Source organism: Amborella trichopoda, chromosome 13, assembly GCF_054954075.1.
Source record: "Amborella trichopoda isolate Santa Cruz 75 chromosome 13, AtrichopodaSantaCruz75HAP2 v2.0, whole genome shotgun sequence".
NCBI lineage: Eukaryota > Viridiplantae > Streptophyta > Magnoliopsida > Amborellales > Amborellaceae > Amborella > Amborella trichopoda.
The window spans coordinates 43164251-43175600 of record NC_142348.1 but is presented as its reverse complement, the minus strand read 5'-3'; the positions used below and the strand labels follow the sequence as shown (position 1 = coordinate 43175600).

The window sequence follows — 11350 nt, the reverse complement described above, 5'->3', positions numbered from 1 at the left end:
CAAGTAGATTTCTCTTCACAAAAGGAAAGCCAACTAGCATGAGATGCCTCCCATAATATAATAAGCAAAGGCAATCCCCTATGGGTAGAGCGTGCCACCCTTTGGTGGCCACTTATGGGCCCCAACTAATTGTCCCATGTGATTTAAATGGGATTACAATAATTATGGAGGACCCCACATATTTTAGAAACAATAAAAATTGATTTTTAGATTTCCAAAACTCTTAGTTTATTTAAAACTTTAGAAATGAATTTCTCTTGATTTATAAATCCAAATGATAAAATTAAAATATAAGAAGATTAATAAAAATTCAAATAAACATTCTAAAAGTCAAATAACATAAAATTAATTAAATTAAATTAATTTTGATGGGAATCAGATCCGAATAGGTTTAGGATTTAATTAACACATAAAAGTACTCTACCTTCAACTGTTGACTATCCACGCTAGCTTTCTTAAACTGACCTAGCAGTTCCCATGACCCACAGTCTACTGCAAGGGCTCATGATTGTACTGTCACAGTTAACAAATGGGCTGGGGGACATACTCCTAGTCTGCAGATTTCAGGTTCTCCGCTAGAGAGTCATACCATGATGCGACTGTGACTCAATGGTGCATATGAGTAATCTCTCGCACATGTACACGTTTCATCCTCAATGGTGGATTACTATCTCAGTACGGCTATCTATGTGCATGCCGTATGATGATATAACGATGGAATTTTAGTCTTGTCTCTATAGACTATTTATCATGCACAAGAGTCACACAGTCCCTCGACTCTCATCCAGGCATACTCCGACTTCATCAGGGCTAACCCACTAAACCCTCATCAGTTTCATTTATATACCCAGGTACTTTGGGGTTTTCAACTCGGCTGGCCTAGCATGTCAAGCCTAGTTCGAGTGTTGGCAAATTATATTTACCTAATATGGTCCAAAAGAGGACCACGCTTCCATCGAGTTTATAATTTATTTATTCAAATGTTTATACAATCTCTCTGTAGATACCCCCTCAAAATTTTGGTTAAGGGAACTCTTAAAAACCTTGATTCTGGTCCTAAAGGACTATACAAATCCTAGTACACCATAGGCAACATAGACCCAATTTAATTAACCAAAAGCTACTCAAATCCTATCTCAACTTTATGTAGAGCCCAAGAGTTTTTCAACGGTCCAAAAATTGACTGAATCGGACCTACGGATAAAAATATATAACAAATAACAATTTAGTCTCTGTGAGACCCAACTGTCGGGCTGCCAGCCGGGTTGTAACTGGCCCGACAGGCCCAGACGTGGCCTGATGATGCAGACACGACATTTATAATGCAGTTAATGTGTTTTATGATGTAGTAAACACGTTTTCTTTAATTAGATAAGGCTAAAACTTCAAGATAAATCCAAAAAAATCAGAAAAAAAAACTTCAAAAAAATTACCAATGGAGTTCTATAAATACCCCCTTCATAATCCAAAAGAAATAGACCAGAAACCACAAAGAAATCCCTTATAAATCCTCGAAATTAAAAAATAGCCCAAAAATAGGAAAAACCCTTAAAAACTTCCTAAAACTTTAGGAAAAATCCCAAAAAATTAGATAAAATCTCAAAAGTCATATTCAATTTAAGGAGATCCAAAACCTTAGAAACCTAAAGAAATTCTTCTCCAATCCCAAAAAAATAAAATTTTCAGCCTTTCCCCTTGTTTAGGAACCATAGTTGTAGGCCAAAAGAACCTTAGATCTATCAATTCCAGTAAGCAAATGCATCCAAAAAAGGAGATGGTGGTGTAAACCCGAAGAGCGGCCTAATCCAAGCTCGAAACTCCAGGTTTCATGTCCCTAGAGGTAAGTATATCTTTATTTGCTTAATTTAGTTTATTTTTCATTATTTAATTATCTGCATTATTTTATTTTTTCTGAAAACTAATTCATTCTTATATTTAATTAAATTTAGAAGCATTTTTAGGTCAAAATACAGATTTGGGGCTAGCACTGCTTGAGGTTTCAGAAAAAGACCAGATTTATATAGATCTGGGATTTTTTTGAGCCCATATTTGAAGCGACCCCACTTTCTCTACCTTATAAAAAATAATACAGTTTTTTTAGCAGATCTCATCCTAGAGATCGACGCAGATCTAAGCGTAAATACTCTCTTAAGGCCTTTAAAAGGCACATAAACCCAACACGTAATTCATTCTAAAGACAATAACAACACGATAACAACTGCATCATGATATTTCAAGGTTATCTCACAGGCATTTTGCAAATGGGATTGTATACAATGAGATCATTTATCTTTTATACAAGGTGGTCACAATTCTTTACAACTATTTGACGTGAAATTTGATAGTTTGGATGTGTCACAAAGTTCGAAAAAATTTCTTTTGAAGTTTGAGATTGGTCAATGGAATAATTGCAGCCATGCAATTTTATATCCAATGGTTTATTGTGACCACTGTGTGACCACTTTGAATTAAAGGTAAATAATCTCATTCTATACTTTCCCTTTGTAACTATTAGCTGAAAGGGTCCTAGTCCTAGAGTATTCTTGAATTTACATTAGTTCAAGAATTGTGAGAGAGAGATGGGGGAGGAGAAGATTAGTAGGACATCGATGCATCCTCACAAGGGAGAAAATGAGACTCTTGAATTTATATGAAATGAGTTAATTTTGGATTAAAATTAGAAATTTCAAGAGTCCTTGGACCAACCATATTGTGGTATTACAACACATTACACACATTTTGAGGTTCACATCCTCAGACTACCCAGATCGTAGTGTTACATCACATTACGAGCAGTCCGAGGTCTTCATCCTTGGACTGCCTATAATGTAGTCGAACACCATAGTGTGGGCATTCCGAGGATGGGGACCTCAAACCGCTAACTGGATTGAAACGGTTCGAGGTCTTCATCCTCAGACCACCTATAATGTGGTGTAACACCACAATGTGTATGGTCCGAGTATGGAAGCTTCGGAGCAGACACCAACAATGCTAAAATATAAGATACGGCCTAGACAATAAAAAAAACTTAAAAAAAATATTAAAGGACATTATGGAAAAAATTAAAAAATTCTACAATAAGCGTTTCTCTTCTTTCTTTCTTTTTTTTGCCAAAATTGACCAATTTTATATTTTTATTTATTTATTTATCCAAAATCGACCTATTTTATATTATTTATTTATTTTTTGTCGGTACATAAATTACTTTATATTTTTTCAGAGGGATAAATGGAATTTGTTAAAATATTGGATAACGCATCTCATATTTAGCTTTAAGAATGGAACACCCGTATTTATATTTAATAATTGGAATGTGGAAAACGGATTTGGATATAATTTAGTGAGAGATGAATCAAAGAGAAATTTCATAAAAAAATTGGCAAACAAACCATATACTTGGATTTAAGAATGGAAGTTTAGCAAAACAGAAATTTGAGCAGAAACTACGCCTAGCTCAAATAGCATATTTTTTATAACATTTTACATATGTTTTGGATACAATTTTTTCAGAAGGGTAAAAGAGAGAATTGACAAAAAATCAGAAGGGCAAAAGAGATATAAAAGGAAATTATTTGGTGTGTCCAAACCCACCTATTACTGTGCGAGCTTGGAGATCCACACCGTCCACCAAAACCGGGTCCCATAAATAACAGTCTTCCAAAGAACAAGTAAAATCAACGGTTGAACTATTTTCTTAAAAAAATATCAAATTTTATTTATTTATTTATTTATACAGATTAATAATATCCATGTGATAATATATTCTCTAAAAAGTAAGATCAAATTCTATTTCAAAAATAAATTAAAAATTTATTTATGTTTACAGATTAATAATAATCTCTATGTTAAAAAGGCCGCATTTCTATATGTGAGTCCTATTAAAAAAAATTTGGACCATTTCTCAGAAATTTGTGCGTGTCTACGCAGGGGCATGCTAATCTTCTCAGTATCATTCCAATTTTGTTGGATGTCTCTGTATTCGTTCCAATATCAGAACGGAGATTCTTTATTTTTCTTTAGAAGCCTGCAATTTATATTTTGAAAAAGTATTGAAAAGCTTAGATATGGAACTAAACCAATATGAATTCACTCAAAAATGTTGGCCACGTGAAAGAAAGTGAGGAGAGAGAAAAAAAGATGAGAGAGAGAGAGAGAGTTGAGATAGATAGAGAGAGAACTTTCCCTAACTTCATTTCAATCACAGAGCCTCAAGCAACTAATTGTTAACAAATTTTCAGAAAGGAAACTGCAACCACTTGTTGATTGCATCACTTAATTATCAAACATTTTTTAACTTTAAAATTTCTCTGTTTGCTTTTCAAAGATTGCGAGGAATCAATAAACACTATTATTAGAGAAAACAACTTTCATTACACACAGATAACCTATGAATCTGAATCTTTTGACACTGTCATTAGTTTCTGCACAACATCACTGGAGACTCAGAGATGACCTCAGATAATTAGTTGGAAAACTCAGAAAACCAAATGAAATAATTAGCCTAAAATCTCGATCGATTTGATTTCGGACTTTGGGGCTTCAACCTTGGGAACAGTCACAGTGAGGATCCCATTTTCCATTGCAGCCTTCACTTCATTAACCTTTGCTTTTTAGGGAGCCTGAATTGCCTCACGAACTTGCCTTGACTTCTCTCTACCCTTTGCCGTTTTGTTGGGTGTGTGGTCATTAAAAGCCTTATTAGTGCTTTTAAATGAATTACATAGTGGAACATGAATTCAGTGAGAGTGTGGTCATTTGTAGACCATTCTAAACAAATGATGTTTGCGAATGCCGCTTAACGTATTAAGTCAATCTGGTTGGAAAAAACCCATGTTGCATGAGCATAGAAAAATAAACCGATAATGGTTAAATACCAGACTGTGCTTAACGTGTTATGTCAATCTGGTTGGGAAAAATTCATGTTACCTGGGCATAAAAAAACAAGCCGATAAGGGTTAGATGATGCATCCCTTGAAGAGGCCAGAGTATGATCAAAAGAATGAACTGTGTGACCTTTGTGTGTGATGAAGGCCTTCAAAGACGAGGCCAAAGCCTCATCCGCATACCATATGCCGAACCTGAAATCCATAAACTGAGACTGCTTGTCTATTGGCTAGACTTTGGTGACCTACTAGACTGAGACTGTGACTCCTTGTCTATTGGCTAAATTTTGGTGACATACTAATGATCCCTTACATGGATTGTGTGTCATGGGCAATGCTGGGTCGGTTTGAGAAAGCATGTGTGGTTTGTAGTCCATAGTTGAAGGTGAAGTGCCCCAATACACATTTATTCCTAGACCATATAGATTATTTTCCCATCAAAGTATTTATTTTTGTTTATTTTAATAATATATTATTTTTAAAATTGTTATTTGAATTTTTCTAAATCTCTGGATATTTTATTTATCAAATTTGGATTTATAAAAACAAAGATATTGATGTAAATATTCAAATATAATTTTATGAATTTCTAAAAATAACGTTATTTTAAAATATTACATAGGAGACCCAATACGACTTATGAGCCCACCATGACGAATTAGGTGGGCCCCATTATGTGCCACAAAGGGTTGCATGCCCCACCTAGGTGGCTTTCTATCTTGTGTTGGTCAAGCTCTAAAGCTTGAAGGAAAATAAAGTGTTGTTTTAGAAAGCTTAAGCTTTGGGAATATTTTGAAATAAAATTTGGTATTTATGAAAAGACTTGTGCATAAAATAAAAAAATGATAATATTATCATAGATTAAATTTTTATTAGAATTAATTGATGGGAAAATGATTTAAGAAGTGGAAGATAATAGTTCTAGCACATTCAATATGATATTGATGACCTATTTATAGAATTGACGGCTCATATCTCTCACGCCACAAGTCACCCCAAGATTAATTGTGTATATTCAATCTCACATGAAGAGACAAGCCATTGAAAACCCCTAAAAAACCCTAAAAATATTGAAAAACTATCTAAGAAACCCTAAAAATATTGAAATACTATAAAAAGAGGAGTACCCTACCCAAAATCTCTACACCTTGAATTTTCCTTTTCTCTCTCATCCAACTAGGAGGTATGCCCCACTCTAGAAATATCTCTCTCTCATCTTGGAAACTTTCTCTCTCCCTCAAGCAAGCATTAGGGGAACACCCCACTCTCTTCACTCTCTCTATCTCTTGTATCTCTCTCTCCCCACATTGTGAAAAGAAGCTAAGGGTTTAAGTTATGAAGAGTTGTTATATCTCAAACTAGGTTATCAAAGGGGTTCCACCTAGGGTTTGAATTTTGGTAATCAAAAGAGTTCATGTTTCATTGGTGTGACTTGTTCTAAACTTGCTTTCCTAGTTGAAATTGAAAGTTTACCATTAGATCCCGCACTATCAGAAGGTGATGGCTGGTGTGGGGTGTAAGAAACCTGGTTGAGGTAATCTCAGATACCTTCTTATCTCCGACACCTTCTTTTGTTTTTTGCTTATTTTCTTATCATCTTCTTTATTCTCAAGCATAGGCTGTGTCTTTTTATTTGTTATTGAAAGAAATGTCTTGAATGTCTTTAAGTTGTTGAGATCCTAGTTGTATTTTTGTTGTTATTTTATTTGAAGTTGGAATATTGTAAAAAGACTTTGAAATTGTTTTATTGTAAAATGACTACTTGTAAGTGATATAAGTTGAGACGAAAAAGGAAAAATAATTGAAAAAGAAAGAAGAAAAGAGAGAATATACTCCGGCTAGATCACATGAATTTTTCTTTCATATTTATCATTCTTCTCTTCCACCACCTCTTTTCTCTCTCCACTTATCTGCAACACTCTGCCATCTTCCAATTCAGCCTTGAACACATGGGCATTATCAGTCTTTTTTCAATCAAACCGCACATTCAAGAAATCAGAGGTTGCAGAATCACTGGAATCAGAATGGGAAGAAGAGAAGGTGGTGTTTGGGCCGAGAGACGAAGGGAAGAAGCCATGGAAAGGATTCCAAATGTCAAGAGAGCAAGGGTCGAACATATTGTTAGAATCTCAGAATACAACATAGAACTCTCTATAGATTGAATTGATTGATAAAGAATATATATGACCTCGTATAAATTATTGAATTGATTGATAAAAAATATATATGACCTCTTATAAATTATTGAATTGATTGATAAAGAATATAAATGACCATGTATAAATGTACGGTAACAGTTAAAGATAAATACCGACGGTTATGGATAGACACCACCTAATCTTATCAAGAGATATATACCCATACGGATACATATTCATACTGATATGTATCCGTAATTATGTATATCAATATAGACCCATATAGATACATATACTGATATGTATTCATAATGATGTTTATCAATATAGATATCTATACGCTAACACTCCCCTCAAATTCAAGATGCTTTGACACAAAGTAGTTGGAGTTTGAATAATAAGTTGCAGTAATAAGTTGCATAAACAAACGAGTTGGATCTTCAGGTCTTTAGGTACATAGTATGACCGATAGAAGCAGTGGTCTTCATGCTCAGATTGCTTGAACAACAAGTACAAATTGCTTGATGTTAGTTGGATCTTCAAGTCTTTAGGTATACATGCTCAGATTGCTTGATGTTAGTTGGATCTTCAGGTACATACTCAGATCGCTTGAACAACAACTACAAATTGCTTGATGTTAGTTAGATCTTTAGGTCTCAGGTACATGGCGTGGCCGATAGAAGCAGTGGTCTCCATGCTCAGATTGCTTGAAAAACAAGCACAGATTGTTTGAAAAACAAGCATAGATTGCTTGAACAACAAGCACAGAAAGCTTAGACAACAAGCATAGAAAGCAGCGGCGGATCAACAAGCCTCACGAACAATAGAAGGCCATAGGAACAGACTTGAGACATCTGATAAAAAACTCCAGATCTTCACGGGAAACCGAAAAACAATCAAGGCAACTGAGAAAACATAATAGCACTTAGAAGGGTCAATAAAATTGGTTTGGATTTGAAACCGATTCAGCAGCTCGCATATCAGAACAGACATGATCGAGTAACGAAAAACATGATAAAAAAAAAGGATCATTTCATATGGGTGTTTTCAGGTCAACGGAGAGGATCAATGACAATATCAGATCAGAGTGGCTAGTGAGACTTTCGACAGAACAAGATCCTGACGCAAATGAAGGAAGAAGAGTGGTTTTTCGGATGGGGCAGATAGACCATTTTCAGAGGTCATCTTTCAGTGGTGGATTTAGAGGCGGGTTTTAGAAAGAATAGTTTGAACGTAATTGGAGGAAGTCATTGGAAATAGTTAAAACAATGGGCAATGACAGATGGCTTTCAGTTCACTAATCTCTCTCTACTGCGATTAGAGTAGGAACAATCTCGGCATTGCAGCAACAAAGAGGGCAGCAATTAACACACACACTCTCTAAACCGAGAGATTATATAGATCTCTCTCTCTACGATGATCTCGACAACAAAAAGCTTGCCTCTCGAAGTATTACTTCACTCTGTTCCTCACTTGTTTCTTGGACCAATTTCACTCTCTTTCTCTATCCGACTTCTTTGTCAAAGAATATTTCCAAAGAAAGCACAATCTCTTTCTCTAGCTTAGCTAGATTAATTCTAGAGGGGAAATTGCACTTGCAGCATTGCAAGTGTTCACTCTAAGCAAAGGAGGAAATGATCAGTGTTTGCAAAAGGGGCATTGGTAAATTGCAAAGCAAAGTTGGTATTGGGTTTTGAACGGAAGGCTCCACACACATTATTATTATTATTATTATTATTTTTCCACGAGTTGAGGTTTCACGATCCTGGAGCAGTGAACTAAAAGACTTATAGATTCTGACGATGGCTATGAATTAAAATAGCTTAAACAACTCGGTGGCAGTAGAGCTCGGATCTAGGGTTTGGGAGAAAGCGACATGAAATTTTTGGAGCAATGAATCAAAAGGCTTACAGATTCAAAGCCCTTGACAAGGGCTATGAATTAAAATAGCTGAAACAACTTGGTGGCGATAGAGCTCGGATCTAGGGTTGGGAGAAAGTGACATGAAATTTTTGGAACGAATCTTAGGCCAACGAATCTGAAGCCTCAATGCGGAGCAAAGAGACAACAAAAACCTGGAACGAATATGAAACTTGGAATGAATCTGAGGCCTCAATGCGGAGTAAAGAGCTATGGCAACCTCATATTTGAGCTGAGCTCCACCTCAGAACTGAGGGTGAGATCTATGGTATCAAAACTAAAATGAACTTGAGGCCTCAATGAGGAATAAACAGGCTATGGCAACCTCAGATCATCTGAGTTGAGCTCCACTCCACCTCAGATCTGAGGTTGAGATTTATGGCTCTGATACCATGTTAGAATCAGATCTAAGTTGAGCTCCACCTCAGATATGAGGTTGAGATCTATGGCTCTGATACCATGTTAGAATCAGATCTATAGCTCTGATACAATGTTAGAATTTCATAATACAGTAGAGAACTTTCTATATATTGAATTGAAAAGAATATATTGAATTGATTGATAGAGAATATATCAAGAGATACATACCCATACATATACATATTCATACTGATATGTGTTGGGTTTATGTGGCCTTTAAAGGCCTTATGAGTGCTTGTAAAATGCAATGATATAGTGGAACATAAACTCAGTGGGAGTGCGGTCCCTCATGGACCATACTACGCTAACAATGATTTGTTGATACCGATCTGTGCTTAACGATTTAAGCCAGTCGGTTAAGAAAAACCCATGTTACCTAAGCATGAAGAACAAACCGATGAGGGTTATAGGTTAGCCCTTGATGAGGTCGGAGAACATGCCTGGATGAGTGAGCCGAGGGACTGTGTGACCCTTGTGTGTGATGGTGGCCTACAGAGACGAGGGTCAAAGCCTCATCCATGTGCCATCACAAAGCGTGCATATTAATAGATCATTCGAGAAAGCCAAATATCCATCTTTGGGTGAAGCGTATGCATGTGCGAGAGATACCCCTATGCGCCATAGAGCTGTAGTCGCATCATGTCGTGGTGACCTTAACTCGTATCTAGGGGAGGACCCGTAATCCACAGGCTGGGATTGCGACCCCTTGATTCATCGATCTGACTTTAGTAACCCGCTAATGAGCCCCTGCTTGGACTGTGGGTCATGGGAAACACTTGGTCGGTTCGATAAAGCTAGTGTGGCTTGTAGTCCACAGTTGTAGGTGGAGTACCCCGTTATTACAGATTGGATTCCTAAAACCATATGGGCCCACATGTGCCACAAAAGGGTGGCACATCCCACCCTCTTTGGATTCTCTTGTTTACTTTTAAGATAGTGTTAGTTTGATTTGTGGCATGTGGTCAAATCTTAGAAGGGATATATTGACCATGGTTTTATCTATTTTGTAGCAAGTTTGTTTTAAAGTGATATGGTCAATTTGAATTGACATGGATCTTACCTTATTTATATTTGGTAGTATTTATCTACTTGATATTATATCATAATTATCCGCTAAAATCTAAATATAAATAGAGAATTAAATCATAAAAAAAAAGTTTATATAGAGCCGAGGCTCTAAACAATCAAATTAGAGCTTACCTCAAAAATTTCACTAGAAGAGGTTTTTTTTATGCCTAAATATCCTCAAATTGATCATCTCGACATCAAGATGCGTCGACATGAGAAAAAAAATAGATTTCAAGTTTTAAAAATAGTGCATCTTGTAACGCATTTTTTTACCGTCAATTTTCAAGACTTTCAAGTTTTCATAGATCTGCTCGATCTACATTATTTTTTAAGCTTTAAACTTTATAATCAAAGATAAAAATATATTTTAAGGCTATCACAAAGATTTCCAGTATTGAAAACAATTTCTCGACAGTATTTGAAGGTGTGTTTTACTTTGATTGTTTAGAGCCTCATCTCTATACAAACCGCACCCTTTATGTAATTCACAATAAAATAAAAGTCAAAATCAAAATTTACATAAGGGTGTGGTTTCCATGAGGCTGCAACCTTAAACAATCTAATTAAGGCTCACCTTCAAATTTGATCCTAACATATAATTTTGATGTAAAATATTCTTAGGATCATCTCAAAATCTATTTTCATATCTAATAATAAAATTTTATAACTCCAAAAATGGTTAAAATCAAGTAGATCTATAAAACTATGAAAATTTTGAAAATGGATAGTCTAGATAATGTGTTGTAAGATGCATTATTTATGGGACTCAAAATCCTTTTTTCTTTCATAATCATACATGTCGATGTCGAGATGCTCAATTAAAGGGTTTTTCAACATTTAAACAACCTTTTTCCGATGGATTTTTGAGGTACATCCAATGGTTCTACATTTTGCAACCTTATCTAAACTTTTTTCTTTGTT

The 11350-nt window shown here is 35.4% G+C and overlaps 1 non-coding gene and 1 pseudogene across 1 annotated transcript; both read right to left on the bottom strand.

Moving 5' to 3' along the window:
• Window positions 1-3883: 3883 nt before the first annotated feature.
• LOC148779245 (U6 spliceosomal RNA) lies at window positions 3884-3986 on the bottom strand. The gene has a single exon (XR_016048700.1). It is a non-coding gene; the product is annotated as a U6 spliceosomal RNA (small nuclear RNA).
• Window positions 3987-4496: 510 nt separating this feature from the next.
• Window positions 4497-8186, bottom strand: LOC148779244 (17.8 kDa class I heat shock protein-like; annotated as a pseudogene).
• Window positions 8187-11350: the final 3164 nt, after the last annotated feature.